The sequence below is a fragment of the Bolinopsis microptera genome, chromosome 1 (genome assembly GCF_026151205.1).
Source record: "Bolinopsis microptera isolate Bmic1 chromosome 1, MBARI_Bmic_1.0, whole genome shotgun sequence".
NCBI classification, from domain to species: Eukaryota; Metazoa; Ctenophora; class Tentaculata; order Lobata; family Bolinopsidae; genus Bolinopsis; species Bolinopsis microptera.
In genome coordinates this window covers 19658869-19674892 of record NC_087072.1, presented here as the reverse complement: position 1 = coordinate 19674892, position 16024 = coordinate 19658869, and the positions used below count along the sequence as shown (strand labels likewise).

The window sequence follows — 16024 nt, the reverse complement described above, 5'->3', positions numbered from 1 at the left end:
CCTTTCAGTCTCCTCCTTCTCAGTCCTAATCCTCTTCAGTCCTCCAATCCTCCTCCTCCTCCTCCTCCTCCTCCTCCTCCTCCTCCTCCTCCTCCGCCTCCTCCTCCTCCTCCCTCCTCCTCCTCCTCCTCCTCCTCCTCCTCCTCCTCCTCCTCCTCCTCCTCCTCCTCTTCTTAGTCCTCACTCTTCCTTCAGTCCTCTTCCTCGTCCTCCTCCTCTCTCCTCACTCCTCCTCCTCTCCTTCCTCCTTCTCTCTCCTCCTCCTCCTCCTCCTCCTCCTCCTCCTCCTCCTCCTCCTCCTCCTCCTCCTCCTCCTCCTCCTCCTCCTCCTCCTCCTCCTCCTCCTCCTCCTCCTCCTCCTCCTCCTCCTCCTCCTCCTCCTCCTCCTCCTCCTCCTCCTCCTCCTCCTCCTCCTCCTCCTCCTCCTCCTCCTCCTCCTCCTCCTCCTCCTCCTCCTCCTCCTCCTCCTCCTCCTCCTCCTCCTCCTCCTCCTCCTCCTCCTCCTCCTCCTCCTCCTCCTCCTCCTCCTCCTCCTCCTCCTCCTCCTCCTCCTCCTCCTCCTCCTCCTCCTCCTCCTCCTCCTCCTCCTCCTCCTCCTCCTCCTCCTCCTCCTCCTCCTCCTCCTCCTCCTCCTCCTCCTCCTCCTCCTCCTCCTCCTCCTCCTCCTCCTCCTCCTCCTCCTCCTCCCTCTCCTCCCTCCCCTCCTCCTCCTCCTCCTCCTCCTCCTCTCTCCCTCCTCCTCCTCTCCTCCTCCTCCTCCTCCTCCTCCTCCTCCTCCTCTCCTCCTCCTCCTCTCCCTCCTCCTCCTCCACCTCATCCTCCTCCTCCTCCTCCTCCTCCTCCCTCCTCCTCCTCCTCCTCTCCTCCTCTCCTCCCTCCTCCTCCTCCTCCTCTCCTCCTCTCCTCCCTCCTCCCTCCTCCTCCTCCTCCTCCCTCCTCCTCCTCTCCCTCCTCCTCCCTCCCCTCTCCTCCTCCTCCTCCTCTTCCTCCTCCTCCTCTTCCTCAGTCCGCAATCCTCCTCCTCTTCCTCATCAGTCCTCCTCCTCCTCCTCCTCCTCCTCCTCCTCCTTCTCCTCTTCCTCATCAGTCCTCCTGCTCCTCTTCCTCAGTCCTCTTCCTCCTCCTCTTCCTCAGTCCTCTTCAGTCCTCGTCCTCTTCTTCAGTCCTCCTCCTCAGTCCTCGTAGGTACGACACCTTCTCAGTCCTCCTCCCCCTCCTCTTCATCCTCAGTCCTTGTTTGTACGAAACCTTCTCAGCCCTCAGTCCTTCTCTTCCTCCTCCTCCCCCTCTTCCTCCTCCTCCTCAGTCCTCCTCCTCAGTCCTCCTCCTCAGTCCTCCTCAGTCCTCCTCCTCCTCCTCCTCAGTCCTCCTCAGTCCTCCTCAGGGACAAAAGGATTTCGCGATTATTTTGGCCAAAAATCGCGATACCGCGAAATTTAACAGGCTATACCATATACATTAAACTATACATAAAATTTGTCGCAAATAATGGGAAAAATCACGATACCTTCTCAGTTCTCGTATTACATTTAAATTTGTTTGACATCGTAAACATTTAAAAGACTCGACCTTATAAGTCTGAATAGGTCCTAAAGTGCAGTAATTAGAAGACATTGCTTGGTTACTTTGGAATTTTGACTTTTGATTCAAATTCAATTTCCATATCTACTACATACTATAGCACATATAGCAAATGCTAACTAGCTCTTCATCGGAGTATCGAGTTCTTGCCTAGCCTATAGTAATTAAGCGAATATTTATCTACCGAACGATATTTTTCATGAATAAAGTGATTTTCATTCCTTTTTTATGTTATTAAAAAAGTATATACTATTCTTTGTTCCTAACTGAGGATTGAAAGTTTGAAAAAGGACCATTATCATTAACCGTGCTATCCATTTCTACAAATAGCATGTTACAAATTTTGGAGACAATTTAAATCAAAAGTTACAATTTTTGTCCGTTTTTGACCGTTTTCGTCCGTTCGTTTGTCGTTGTCTATTTTCTGAAAAAGGACAAAATTGAACGGACAAAAACGGACATAAACGGACAAAAACGGACAAAAACAACATGAACACCCCCCCCCCCCCTTTCCAAGTCGTCGAAAAAAAGGTGGTTTAATTTTGTTTGGAATAGATTTAGAGTATAGTATGGTAAACAGGAAATGTTATAACTGAAATCGTGTACGTTGTACGCGTTCAGTTTGGTGTCACTGTCACTGTCAGCGTGCTGTCGGTTGAGTTAGCGTCACGTTGATGTAGTAAACTATAAAGAATTTTATGGTTTCAGCATGTACTAATACTAATAGTACTACTACTACTAGCATGAGCAGGTAAAAGTAATAATAGTAGTCCTAGTACCACAAACGATTACTTATTACTGTGTTATTCAGCTCAATCAATCATTTGTGGATTGTTTTTACTTTTGTGATAATCACAAAGATCAAACCCAAGCTATACTATTATGATAATATTAATACTTATTGTGAAATCCAAATGCATTTGTGATGCTAAACGTTGGAAAAATGGAACGCCAATTTTAATGTCTAAAGTTTGAAATTATAAACGTAAATTGTAGAAGTAACAAACATAAATGTTTCTCAATTCTAGCAACCGGGATTTTAATTTTATTCATATTTTATTACCTAGCTTGCTAATTCATAATTGCTTGTTTCTTTTTATATTATGTCTTACCTATTATATAGAAAACGCTGCGCACAGGGCCGGATTGGATTTCATGGCAAGCCAGGTAATTTTATAAAGCACTGGGCCGCGCTTAACCTGTATTCGTTCCGCCGAATCTAGCTATTCGGTTTATGAACATTGAACATAATAGGGATGATAATTAATCACTTTACACTTGACTGTTACGTGACTTTTTTAACCCGTTCTCTAGCTGGTCCTGAACGACTATTCGAAACCCTAACCCTCTTATCTGATCCCAACCCTAACCCTAACCCAATCCTTAACAAAAGCATATGCTGAAACCCTAACCCTAACAAGAAATTAGACTAACTTCCTTTATATACAGTCATATCACGTGATCGAGACAGTTTTTCGCCTATATCTCGTCAGGGGAGTATTTTTACCCTATGTCATGGGAGGTGATTCGGAATCAGCGTCCGAAAATACATCGAATGAAGTTGGTTTAAACTGTCGGGGGCCCTTTTAGAACAATCTCGAAGATCGATTGTAGAGTGATTTAGTACGCTCGACATAATAGCCTGTAGTCCCTAGCTAGGTAGGGCTGCGCGCCTACATTCTACAACATACGATGTACGAGCTGATATGAAAAGGATTAAAATCGTTCGCGTTAATTAAGCAATGAGCATTGCAAAAGCAATAGCATTACAACACTCCATTTAGTTAATTATAGGAGAGCTAGCTAGGTGCACGATTCACCTAACTATGTGCTTTCGCGCCACTGCGGGCGCGCTTGTTTCACAAGTCAGTTTTTTACCGCCGTGAGGCGGGCGCGCGCTACTGCAAGCGCAAGGGCTCTGGATAGAGCAAGTGCACGATAAAATTAAACTTGCTCAGATTTAAAAAATGTTTGTACCATTGTTTTTTAAAATGTTTGTAGGTTTACAACCTAGTACCCTAGGACGCGCGCCGAGTTGGACTTTGACATACGTTGCATGCCACTTTTCGCGCGCGATCAAGCGCGCGCCGCCGAAGGACTCGTCGACGGTCCTGGATAATATATGGAACAAATATTTTACGAGTATCACCCTTTAAGAAAATGTGAGATTTTCAAAATATCAAATTTGCACTGTTGACTGTAATATTTATTTGTAGGGAGCTAACTATAAATTTACGAGACGGAAATTTTGTTGAAAACCGGAAGGTTCTATTTATTTTACTTTTGGAGATATACCCCTTGTAGCGCGATGCACTACTGGGTCGCGCGCGCATCAAATAATGCTTCTCGCAACCACACTTTGGTAGATCGGCGAGATGCACCACTGTGCCTCACCGAGCTGCGAAGGATTGACATCGTGAATCAAATATACCCCATGCAGCCGGTAGGGTTTCCTGGAAAAATAAACATGGTTAAACTTAAGCATCGGCCGATAATAAACTCATAAATATTGGCTATGCTAACAAAATGTAAAATACGCTTTTACTATATACTAGTGAACTATTCGAAAATTCGTTTCAATCATAAATTTTTATCAGCGCAATTCAAAATTTAAATAAAAATTCTAAAGCAGAATGAAGTGAACGTTATTGGTTATGTAAAAAATATTTCCTCAACTGACTTGTTCTCTAAATTTTTTGATTCACAATGTCAATCCTTCGCATCTTAACGGGTGATACTCGTAAAATATTTGTTCCACGGCGCGCGTGCTGGTAGGCTGTTAACCTTCACTTCGCATCTCCAATCTCGCCGATCTGTGGTTGCGAGAAGATGCGCGGCGCGGCCCAGTAGTGCATCGCGCTACAACCAAATGTTTAAATTTCATAAATAAATAGTCCATAATGTCTTATTTTACGTTGTAGCCCTGCCGCGCACGAGTGCGCGGCTTCCTCATTCGTGGCTTTGATCACCACAAAACCACTTAATTGTGCAATGACAGGGGGTTACGACGTGATAAAAATAATTCCACGTTATATTAAAAATTATATTGGCATAACAAAATTGTTGTTGCGCATGTTCTGAGACCAGAAATGAGACAGTACTGGACTATTGACTAAAAACGGTTGGCAAAAGGAACCAGTTACTTGTAAGAGCTTTACTAGTACCGTTTCTAAAGCACCACCCCAAGCTTAATATCAGCTGCAAGTTCACCTTACCCATGTGCTTATGCGCAGCTGCGGGCGCTACTGCAAGCTCAAGGTCTCTGGATAGAGCAAGCTGCAAGCTGCAAGCACAATCATATAAATTGTTTAAAGATTTTCACACCATATTATTGAATGCATTGCATATTAGGATGTAAAAGTTCTCATATATAACACATAATATATAATATAATGCACGTTTAAAAGTTGAATGTCTAGTAATTGTGTTTATTGTTATTATTAACTATTAAAAAATTATTGGTAGCAATGAATTGTGCTCTGCCAATTGCAACACTTAAAATTTGATTGTGCTCTGCCAATTGCATCACTTGATTTAATTGAATGTATATATACTGTTTGACACACTTTTCAAAAGTTACGTTCGATTGAAGTACTATACCTTTATTGGTGGTCCTTCTAACGAGGAGGATATTTTGCCTCCTTCCACCTTAGTGTGACAGACATAGTTGACAACTTTTCACTACCAAAGATCATTGGCTTCATACAAGCATCAAAATGATTCACTAAATATGGAAAATACAAAGTTTAACTTTTTTTCCACTAATAAATATTTTACCGGGGTTAGCACAGGGCGCCAATGCTCTATCTTAAATAATAATAATAATTCTATACTGTTACATAATTTAAAAATTATGGCCCCTTATTGTGGGCAGAGTAGGTGTCTTTATTTAAGTGTCCTGATTTAAAATCATCTGAGTGACTGCATTGAAATAATTTAAGGAGAGTACCATAAAAACGTTAAAACAAAAGGAGTAACAACTAGAACATACTTATATTAATATCAACATTAGAACAAAATACAGTCACCTAATTCTCTTCTCCTACGGTTGAGTATAGAGGAACCATCTTTGGCGTGTATTAGGGACTTAGACCATTACAAATACCCTGCTGTAAGTTTGCAAGGTATGTGGACTAAGTGGGTCGAGAGTACTCGACTTGGAAGTGGGTGTTGAGAATTCTCAACTAAACTAGAAGATAATGATGTCCAGAAGATGAGGCAGTAGATGGAGTAGTAAAGGAGTAGTAGAGGCTGAAGGGGGAGTGATGTCATAAGGAGATGTAGGACATGAAGGGGGATGGAGGTGAAGGAGTACTATAAGTATAAGTATCAATTCTATGATAGTTCACCGATGGCGATCTGTGCTAAAGATCGGAAGGCAGTGATGCTGCCATCACTACCATCTCTTAAGATAGACCAGCATGGTTGGTCATTAGTGGAGTGCTCTTGAATGGTTTCTCTGTAGGAACAGCGGTACAGTGGACAAGAGAAGATTCGATGGTAATTGTTGTCCAACATCTGACAATTCGGACACTGAGGGTCGCAGTTGTTGGCAACCCTTGCCTTGAATGCTGTGAAGGTGATGTCATGGCCATGCAAGAGAGACATTACTTTAGTGTCTGTGCTCCTGCTTGAATAGCGAGGAAACAACTTTTTGCTCCTCTCATCGATGTTATCCAGTATCTCACCCGGATTTATTCTAGGGTTCAGTAGGAGATGTTTATTCCAGGTGAAGTCCATAAAGCGGGTTATTTCGTCTTTTGAATAGCTGACAACACCGTTGTGGACACTAGTCAGAAGGTCTATTCTGCTTCTGTTGAGCTCGTTGGACCCCCTTGTCCACGTTAGGAACTTACGTATCTCATCAATATGGTGCTGATATCGATGGGCCTTTGCCTCCTCTAGCTGTAAGATGAGTCCTTGCATAAATGGGTCACTTGTAAGTGCTTTTATTATGAATTTTATAGTGATCATCTTGTAGGATATCTCAAGGGGTGGAATTCCAAGCGCGACAGATGTCAAATCTTTGGGAGGATGGTGAGTGGATCCACTTATTTTCAAGAGGACCCTGGCATAGAAGTCTTTGAAAGTGTCTAGGTTATCTTTTAGCCATATTGGAGCAGCATATAGAAGTTTTGTGAGTACTACTGTTTTGAAGAGCATTTTGAGTGAGCTTGCATTCAGGCCTCTGTGGCGGGTGGAGTTTTGAGTGATCCTGTACCAGGCAAACCAGCATTGTTTCAATTTAAATTTTGCGTGACTCTTGAACGTAAGTTTGTCGTCTATCCTCAGTCCAAGAACAGTTGATTGACATGTATATGTTATGGGTCTATTGCCGATAATGAGTGGTCCAAAGGCTGTGACATCAGGTGCAGATGAGGATGTTGGTGTGATCATAATACACTCAGTCTTGTTTTTGTCGCAGTTTGGGATAAGTTTCCACTTACTGCACCAGACATGAAGGTACTTGCACATCAACTGCATAATTCGATGAGCACATATAGGATCTATGTGAGAGACTGCTATGCTTCCATCATCAGCATATTTGAAGAGGCTTGAGTTAGAGCTGCATTCCAGTGGGAGCTGGTCCTTGCATAACATATCCGAGATGTAGAGGATAAATAGCAGGGGTGCAAGGACAGAGCCTTGGGGAAGCCCAAACCATCCACATGAGCGTTGAAATCCGAGACTGTTGTTAACCCTCAGCCGTACTTTGCGGGATAACAGGAAGTTATTTATTATCCGCAAAATGTTCCCTTGTATTTGGTATTTGCTGAGCTTGAAAATCAGGCCTTTCACCCATACACTATCAAATGCTTTGCTAAAATCGATGCATAGTAGGAAAGTAGTGAGTTTTTTCCTCTTGCATTCATCTAGAGTAGCTACTAATTTATAAAGATACCTTGCAGTATTTCTTTGAGGTCTAAAGCCTTCTTGCTCTTCGTCGAGTAAGCCCTCTAGTTCGCAATGGAGCTTTATTCTTCGTTCCAAGATCTTTTCTAGCAGCTTTCCAACATATGATGATATCGATATTGGTCTATAAGCAGAGGGGTTCATGTAGTTATCCTTCCCATCCTTTTTGATGAAAGTGACATTGGATACCTCCCAGACCCATACACCAGTCTCAAGGACAAGGTCATATAGTTTTGTTAGAATCTGAAGAGCTGACACAGGCAGATGTTTCAGGATTTTTGGGTGAAGATTATCAGTGTCAAAACTTTTGGCATTGCTATTTTGAGCCTTCAGTGCTAAAGTAACTTCCTCTAGACCTATTTTCCCATTCAGATGATCATTAATGATTGGATCTAATTGGTCGGTAGGGAACTGAGTCGATATAATGTTGTCATAGCAGCTATTGATTTCTTGTTCGAAGACATGATCAAAACTGCATCCATTCATGTGTTCACCCGAGAAGAATGATTTGTACAAGATGTTTTCTTTCTGAGTTCTGTCAGAGTGGAGGATACCACCATCCATAAGATTTCCCATGTACTCGTTAGGCTTATTGGTCAATGTCTTCTTATAATTTTTCCAGAATATTTGAGACTGAGCAACATTGAGATTTTCCAGTTGCTGATGAATCCATTTGTTTTTTTCGGATATCAAGGTATTAGAAAACTCCTCCTTTGCTTGTTTGTGGAGGGAGACGTTATACGGTGTGTAGCTGGTTTTCATGGTTTCCTGCGCAGCTTGAAGAGTTCGTGAAAGGTCTGTAAGGAGAGAGTTCCAGAAAGGTTTTGAGTGGGTACTGACTTTCTTGAGAGGAATCCATTCATTACCAATCGCAGATAAAATGTTTTTAAAGTCTTGCCACAGCTTTAGAGGGTCTATGTAAGAGTTGATCCTGCCAGTTATGCCAAGGAGAAGGGCCCTGTTAAGTGATCCACACCAAGCATTCCAGTCTGTTTTATCAATGTCCCAGTAGAGAAGAGGAGATGCAGATTGAGCAGTTTGTGCATGACAGAATTGGTGGATGATTGGTAAGTGACCTCTATTTGGAGCACCTGTGAAGAGTTCACTTTCACTGTCAATGCTGGACGATTGGTATAGCCTACATACTTTACCCTTCAACAAAGCAAGGTCAATGATACTCCCACCATTATGGGAGACGAATGTATTGGTGTTCGGAGTGATGCATGTCAGATTATGCTGAGCGATGAATGAATCCAGCTGTCTTCCACGGTCGGTTGTGATGATATCTCCCCAGGAGATGTGCCTACTGTTGAAGTCACCAATTATTATTACATCTTTGATTTTGAACTTGGAGCAGTATTGGAGAGCTTTTGTGATGTTGGTAAGTGCTGAGCTCAGGTTGTTTGTAGAAGTTAGGGAGTGGTTTACATATACATTACCAATCATTACTACCGTTGAATTGTACCTAACAGTGACCCAGAGTGCATCAGTGGTTGTATCTTGAAGTTCACTGATTTGTTGTGGGACAAGCCTGGGGGAAACACTGGTGGACACTCCTCTGCTATTGTTTACCGAAAATGTATCCAGATTATGAAAGGTATTTAAGTGGGGTCTGGAGTTATCCAGTAGAGTTTCTTGTAGAGCCACAATGTCATTTTTGAACTTAAAGTTGAATCTATCAATTGCTGTAATAGACCTGTTTGATAGCCCACTGACATTTATTTGACAGATATGAAGACTTCCGTTGTTTTTAGTAATCATGGTGGTTACTTTGTTTAATCAGATTCATTTTTTCTATGAAATGTGGGCATTGGTTTGAGAAGGCTGTATGATTTCCTCTGCAGTTGCGGCAGCAGTAATTTGATGGATGGGTTCTCTCCGGGCATTCTTTATCAGTGTGGTTTTCTGAGGAACAGAATCCACATGCTGCTTTGCTGCGGCACCATTTCACAGGGTGTCCAAATCTTTTGCAGCCATGACATTGCATTGGTTTTTTGGTGAACTTGAATTGAGCAACTTCTAGCCATAAGTGTTCAAGACCGAATCCCTTGCTTATTGCTTGTGTAAGATCCTCATGTGACTTAAAGATGACTTTAACAGAGTTTGATGATTTGCCCAAGCGAGTTACGTGAGTGCTATTCAAATTGGCATTATTAAGTCCATCAGAGATAGAGCCCATATCAATGTTTATGGGGACATGCCTTATGATGCCTACATGCTTTGTCAGATGCTGGTCAGTCATTCTGAATATCGCTGTGCCCATTTTTGCGCTGGTGTCTTTAAAATAGTGGGATTGCCATCCATTTAGTACTTGTTTGATATCATCCTCAGAGTTTAGTTGAAGAATGATGTTGCCATATCTTGTCTTTTTAATGTACTTTATCTTCATTTGCTTAAACAGTTTGTTAAACTCTGATTTAAGTGAGGTATCATTTGACACCACCTTTTTGTTTGTGACTTGCTTTATGATAACAGACATCTTGGGATCAACTAAATAGTCGGTTCCCACTGCACTAGCTGATTTTTTTGTAGACTCTTTGACCACTGGGGGTTCTATGAAAGTGTTGGTGCTCAAATGAGAGTGAGGTGGTCTTGCCTTTTCAGAATATGATGCAGGTGGTTTGTATACATTTTCTGCAGACATTGTAAAGGGCTTGCTCTGAGCTGGATTATGGGATAGTGTTATGGCGGAGATTAACGTTTTTACTTCTTCTTTTAGTGCAGCTCTTAGTTCCATTGTGATGGAGTCTTTGAGTTGCTGAATATTGGTAATCTCATGTTCAGATTGCTGTGACTTCGTATCTTGGTAGTCAGGGAGTGAAAATTGGGAGATATCAAAATCTCCTTCAAGGGAACTTGAGGTAGTATCATTCACCAGTTTAACTTTTTTCTCAGCAGCATCTATGAATTTCTCCTGAGTATGTAGAGATATCTTTTCCAGGATATCATCAAAGGAAATAGAGTTGCAGCCATTGCAAAACCATTTGTTGTTCTGGGAGATTCCAAGTGCTGTGAAATTTGTGTGGCTCAGGGTACGCATCTTTTGTTTGTGAGCTGTTACTTGTTTCACCTTGTAACAGGTGTAATGAACTGAAAGTTTGCATAGATAGCATGTAAGAAGCTGATCAGCGCTAACATCTTGGTTACAGATTGTACATGAGCCACCAGTATCATTGATACCCTCCTCAGCTCTAGATTCAATTCTGTAGTCAAAATTGTTGTTAAATGTTATGTTGGGAGGTGTGAATGCATCCCCATCTTCTTGATCCGTCTCGTTGATGTCAGGTGTACTGCCTTCAAGTACAAGTGAGCTAGATGATGTTGATGATAGAGTGCCCCTTTCACTTGATTCCATCCTGTATCTTTGTGGAGGTTCTTTCGATTCTGGTTCAACAGAGTTATTTTTGCCAGACTCTAGCATATCATGCTTAGGTGTTAAGCTTTGAGTCTTAGCAGATTCAACTTTTTCAGTGACGAAGCTAGTTGTAAGTTTAGTTTTGTAGGTGTAGTCCTCCTTTGGGAAGGAGCTAGTGGACAAACAGATCAAAGGTTCTCTAAAGGTAAAACCAAATAGTGCCACCTTATCCTCAGCACCGTGACTGCTACGAAAGGATTGCTTTCCATATAATCTGCGTCTTAGATCCTGATCAGTATCTTGATTAGTAGGAGTGATACCATGGTCAGAAAGGACACTTAACATCTGTGGTCTGATCAGTTCTATCCACTCCAGTTCAGCAATTTCGTTGCTTTGAGGGTCTTTGAAGTAAGTTAGCTGAGAAAGTAGTTTGACCCTTTCAGCAGGAGAGAGATATGTTGCATCAGACTTCAGTTCTGCTGGTAGTAACAATTTATAGGTATTCTCATCGAAAGATAAAAGGGTACATAACATTTGCCCACTGGCATTAAAGCAGCAGATAGTGTCAGAGGTTATTTCAGAATCCGAAGAACCAGAGCCACTAAGATTTTTAGCAGCTCCTAAAATACCTGTGACACTTTCAGTACAAGATGCACCACTTCCAGTACTATCTGCCTCCATTGCAAAGTAACTTTGGACAGCTTTCAGCAGGTTGGTGTCTAGTTGTCGTAGCATTCCAGCAGCAACTATTGTTGGGGTCTTAGCTTTTTTCTGGGGGGTAGAGGAAGTGTTAGCATTATTGACGTTTTGTTTTGGGATTGTTTCAACCATGATGAAGTTATTTAGGTATGTAGTACCAAAAACGAAGGCTGGAACACGTCTGGAACAGGTTTGTTTCTATCAAAAAATCAAACTTAATCACCAACCGGAAAGGTTCAGAACTTGTGGGTCTGACTCCCTTAATAGATTTGTGAAGAGGGGAAGGAGAAGCAGGACTTCTCGGGTCTGGAGAGGAGAAGCAGGACTTCTCGGGTCTGTGCTATGTCACTATGTCACTTGTCACGTTATCGTTCAACATTACACATACCTCAAATTATTAGTTATATAGTAGTGTTGAAAGTATTAAAACTCTATCTTACAGTGGTCATACTCTTTCTTATAGTGATATAATGACCACAGCCTAGCCCAGCCCTACGAAGAAGAATGTCCATGGTTTAGTGAAAACCGTGGCTGTAGCCATGTAATATTATTTGTTAATGTTATATTTTAAAAGAAAATCTTATGTATTCAAAATTTGCTATAATAATAACTGCTCGTTTTTGGTTTTATATGGGAGCTGGGTAATTTTCAATAGGCGCAGGTTATATATCCACCGAAAGCACACTGCGGCTTTTTAATATACAGCATATAATATATAAGGTTCGGTTGGCACAATGTTATCCATAATATCAAAATTCTAAAACAAGGTCGACTGTCGAATCCTTAGATTTCAAGACTCTGACTTATGAGGTGATTGGGGACTGACCCGCACGCGCAGGCTGCTGCAGTGTCTGTCTATGATTACTCAAAAATATATAATAATTGTATTAATTATAAAACAACAAATAAGTCCATCTCATCCATGTTAATATATGATCTCCCTCCTGATGTCGTCTGATACAGATAAGAGTATGTCGAATAGTCGGAGGTCTAACCTTAGCCTTGTACAAAGCCTATGGTATCTTTTATTTGATTGGAAGCTCATTATTCTCATATCAGTTCCTCACTCAGTTTTTAGGGACTTCTTCTTCTTGTTGGACATAACTTACAGGTGTAACAGTTAAACAAAAATTTTAGTTAAACAAAAATTTCAATTTTATGCCATTTATTACAAATTAAACAAGTTTACAATAAATCAATTTGATATTTAACGGAATCCTAATTCAATGTGCAGTATGATTGTCACTCTTTAAATAGATTAGATATAGGTTGACGGGGCAAAGGAGTGTGCGTGCTGTTCGCTATTGCTCACACCAAACGGCAACCTAGTAAATGTTAACACCCTTACGTAAAAATGCCTCTCCCACCTCAAGCATAAAACGTCTTTAAACCTTGCTTCATCTTCCAGGTTTCTACCTGGTGGGAGCAATAAGCTTTTAACTGGTTGAAAACCAGGTCCAATTTCAACAACATAACACATTTTCTCAAGGAGGCTGACAGGGGAGTCTAGGGCCTGTCGTGATATCATGGATCGCTTAGGTTCCACCAGGATCTGGTAGTCCTCATGATTCTGCGGCATCTATGTATCGTCATCTCGCACAATGAAAAAGTTAATTAAATTTTTACCAAAACACATGCTGAGTAGATATGACGTCACGTGTGCCCTATTCTGCTATCCCACCCAGAATTGTGCTTTTTTTTGTTTGTTAATATTTTATTGATCATTATTCTCAAGGACAGTGGAGTCCCTTATTGTAATTGATTAATTTGAATCCACCTCTTATAAATTTCGGGAGTGCCGAGTGGTCTGTGTGTTCTTTTTGCCATAAATACATGCAGAGTGTCCATATTTTTAAGGTTGGGTAGTGCGAAGTTTTTGGACTCTTGGACATTCGTGGAGCTGGTTCTCAAAGAAATAGCTGTTAAATTAGTTAGCTTTTATCCATTGTCTTTCTGATGTTACCCATAAATATAGACCATGAATCGGCCATCTTGACCTATGCTATTATGGGTTTTCAAAGGAATTATTTCTTAAAAGTTTAATAACTTTATTCTGTGTAACTTATCTTTCTTTATAATATATATAATATAGCAAGTAACAGTTTACTATAACAGTTTATTTCCATTAGGCAATTATAATCAAACCAGAAAGCTTGTGGTCACATGGAGGAAGTTAATTAAGTATTTTTTGGGTATTGTTGCATGTTGGCAAACGCTAGTAAGAATCTTGATCTTCTGGTAGGACCCAAGCTCATTTAAACCTCAATCACGGGTTTCAGATCATTTGGCTTAGTCGACCGAGGAAACATTATACAGATGTGTAACTTCACATTGATCCAACAATTGCAATGATGAAGAATTTAGAGAGAAGGAAATGATCAAGTTGAAGCTCACCTTCCAGCGATAAAACTCAAAACTTTACAGATTGTGTGTTTAATGGGTGAAAACAGCAGCAGTTTTAACATGAAAGTAAAAACATGTTTAATTTCAAATTTGATATCAGCAAATGACAAATACATGGAAAATGAGAGCTAGAGAAATATTCCTGAGACTCAACACTACCAGACTGCAGCTGGAGTGAGAAACATTATATAAACATAATGGTAAAATTTATTTCTTCTGAACCAAAACACGGTGGTAAAACCATAATTACATTGGTGTTTACATAAAACACAAAACAAATATTTGATATTTTGAAATAAGTTCAGTCTGTTCGTCTCATGTAATGTTGTAATCTGCTATATATTAAGATGTGATAGATGAGATGCTACTTAACTATTCTAAGATGATATGGTTGATTACATTTACCTATTGCATTGTCTGCTCAATACTGTAACTATAACTTTAAATTGGTGTGAATTTACGATTCACTTGTAATTTTGGTTATCATATCATAATTTTAGTCTAATGTACACTTAGTTAGGGCGGTATGTATTACACGCTAATTTTTGTTGTCTGTTTTATTTGTATTGCCTTGGGATGACTAACTACTAAATTGTCAATGTGATTTAATAAACAAATGTTTTTGATTTAATGTGGTTTTTCTACACCTTAAACTTGTTTTACATTTTTGAATTGATTTAATTATGAATTTAAGCCTATATCTATAATCGATAAAAGACCCAAAATTATAATATATTATTATATTATATAATATAATAACATATATAATTCAAAGAATTGTTTTTGTTGTATGTATGTATGTACGACCGCCCACGTGCAAAACAAACGAAAAATAGGAATTTATGTAACAACCAAAACTTTCCATAGCAACTGTGTTTTAATGCACACATGCACGTGCAAAGATTGTTACAACGGCATTTTTTATAGTTTTTGTTGATATTACGTTGTGTTTAGTGCGAGCAACATTTTAATTGGCTGTATCTTCGGTTGTGTAGGATATTTTTTGACGCGATTAAAACTTTCTTTCAAAGAATACTACTAGCTTCGTCCCTGTTACCACGGGCTTTCTAGTAACATATAATATCATAATTTTGAGTCTTTCATCGACTATCGAGCGAGGAAATTGCACAAATAATCTATACTGTTTACAAATTTTTTTTTATTTCAAAATTCAAATAAACTTTACATCAATGTATTACAGTTATATTCAATAAAAAGACCACAATATCTCCTGTGAAGCAAAAACATGGAAAAAGAGAGCTAGAAAAATATTCATGATACTCAACACTACCAGACTCAGCTGGAGTGAGAAACAATATGTAAAAACATCAAGGTAAAATTTATTTCGGCTGAACCAAAACACGGTGGTAAGACCATAATAACATTGGTGCCGACCCTACATAAAATCATTAATAAATAATCAAGAGAACAAATTTAAATGTATACGATACCTTCTTGCTACTACTCCACAAACTTACACGACATAACAACAAAATAACATAATTAAATAATATTATAATAAAACAATCTATAATCTAGCCACTCACGTACTGCGTGACGCGCTTGTTTCGGGTTGTTTCATAAGAGAAAAAGAGGCGCGTTCTACTGCAGGTGCGAGGGGCAAATTATAGAGAGTATGACATTCATAAAGTAAAATATATATATAATAATATTCCATGATGGGCCGTCTAATCAGGCCAGCATACGTCAGAAGACCAGAGAAATTCAGTTAGCTTTGTTTTGAAAATAGAAATTTTCTCAGTCTGTCTAACATAGGCTGGCAGTGCATTCCACAGAAGCATTGTTCTATAAAAGAAGCTGTTTCTGAAACTATCGCAGTTTGGTACAATAGAGCAGGTATATGTGCTGGTGTCAAGTCCTTCAATGACTGATGCCGTGCTCCTTGTGTACCTCATTGTTCCAGCTTCAACAACAGTAATATATTCAGGTAGAGATATACTTACCAAATCATTTACTATTTTATAGAAGAGCGTAATTGAATTATGGATGAACTTAGATCTAATGGGTAGAATTTTAAGCTCCTTCTGCTTCTCATAAAATACAATATCACTA

The 16024-nt window shown here is 40.1% G+C and overlaps 2 protein-coding genes across 2 annotated transcripts in view; one reads left to right on the top strand and one right to left on the bottom strand.

Annotated features, from left to right (window-relative positions):
• Positions 1-11965, bottom strand: part of LOC134824080 (uncharacterized) — a 41046-nt gene extending 29081 nt beyond the window's left edge. Inside the window, exon 1 of the mRNA XM_063835789.1 lies at positions 11937-11965. The gene's annotated coding sequence lies outside the window, so the exon portion shown is untranslated. The remainder of the gene's footprint in view (positions 1-11936) is intronic.
• The window catches only part of LOC134824072 (neurocalcin homolog), an 85536-nt gene that overhangs the window by 34159 nt on the left and 35353 nt on the right, over positions 1-16024 (top strand). The window lies entirely within an intron of this gene.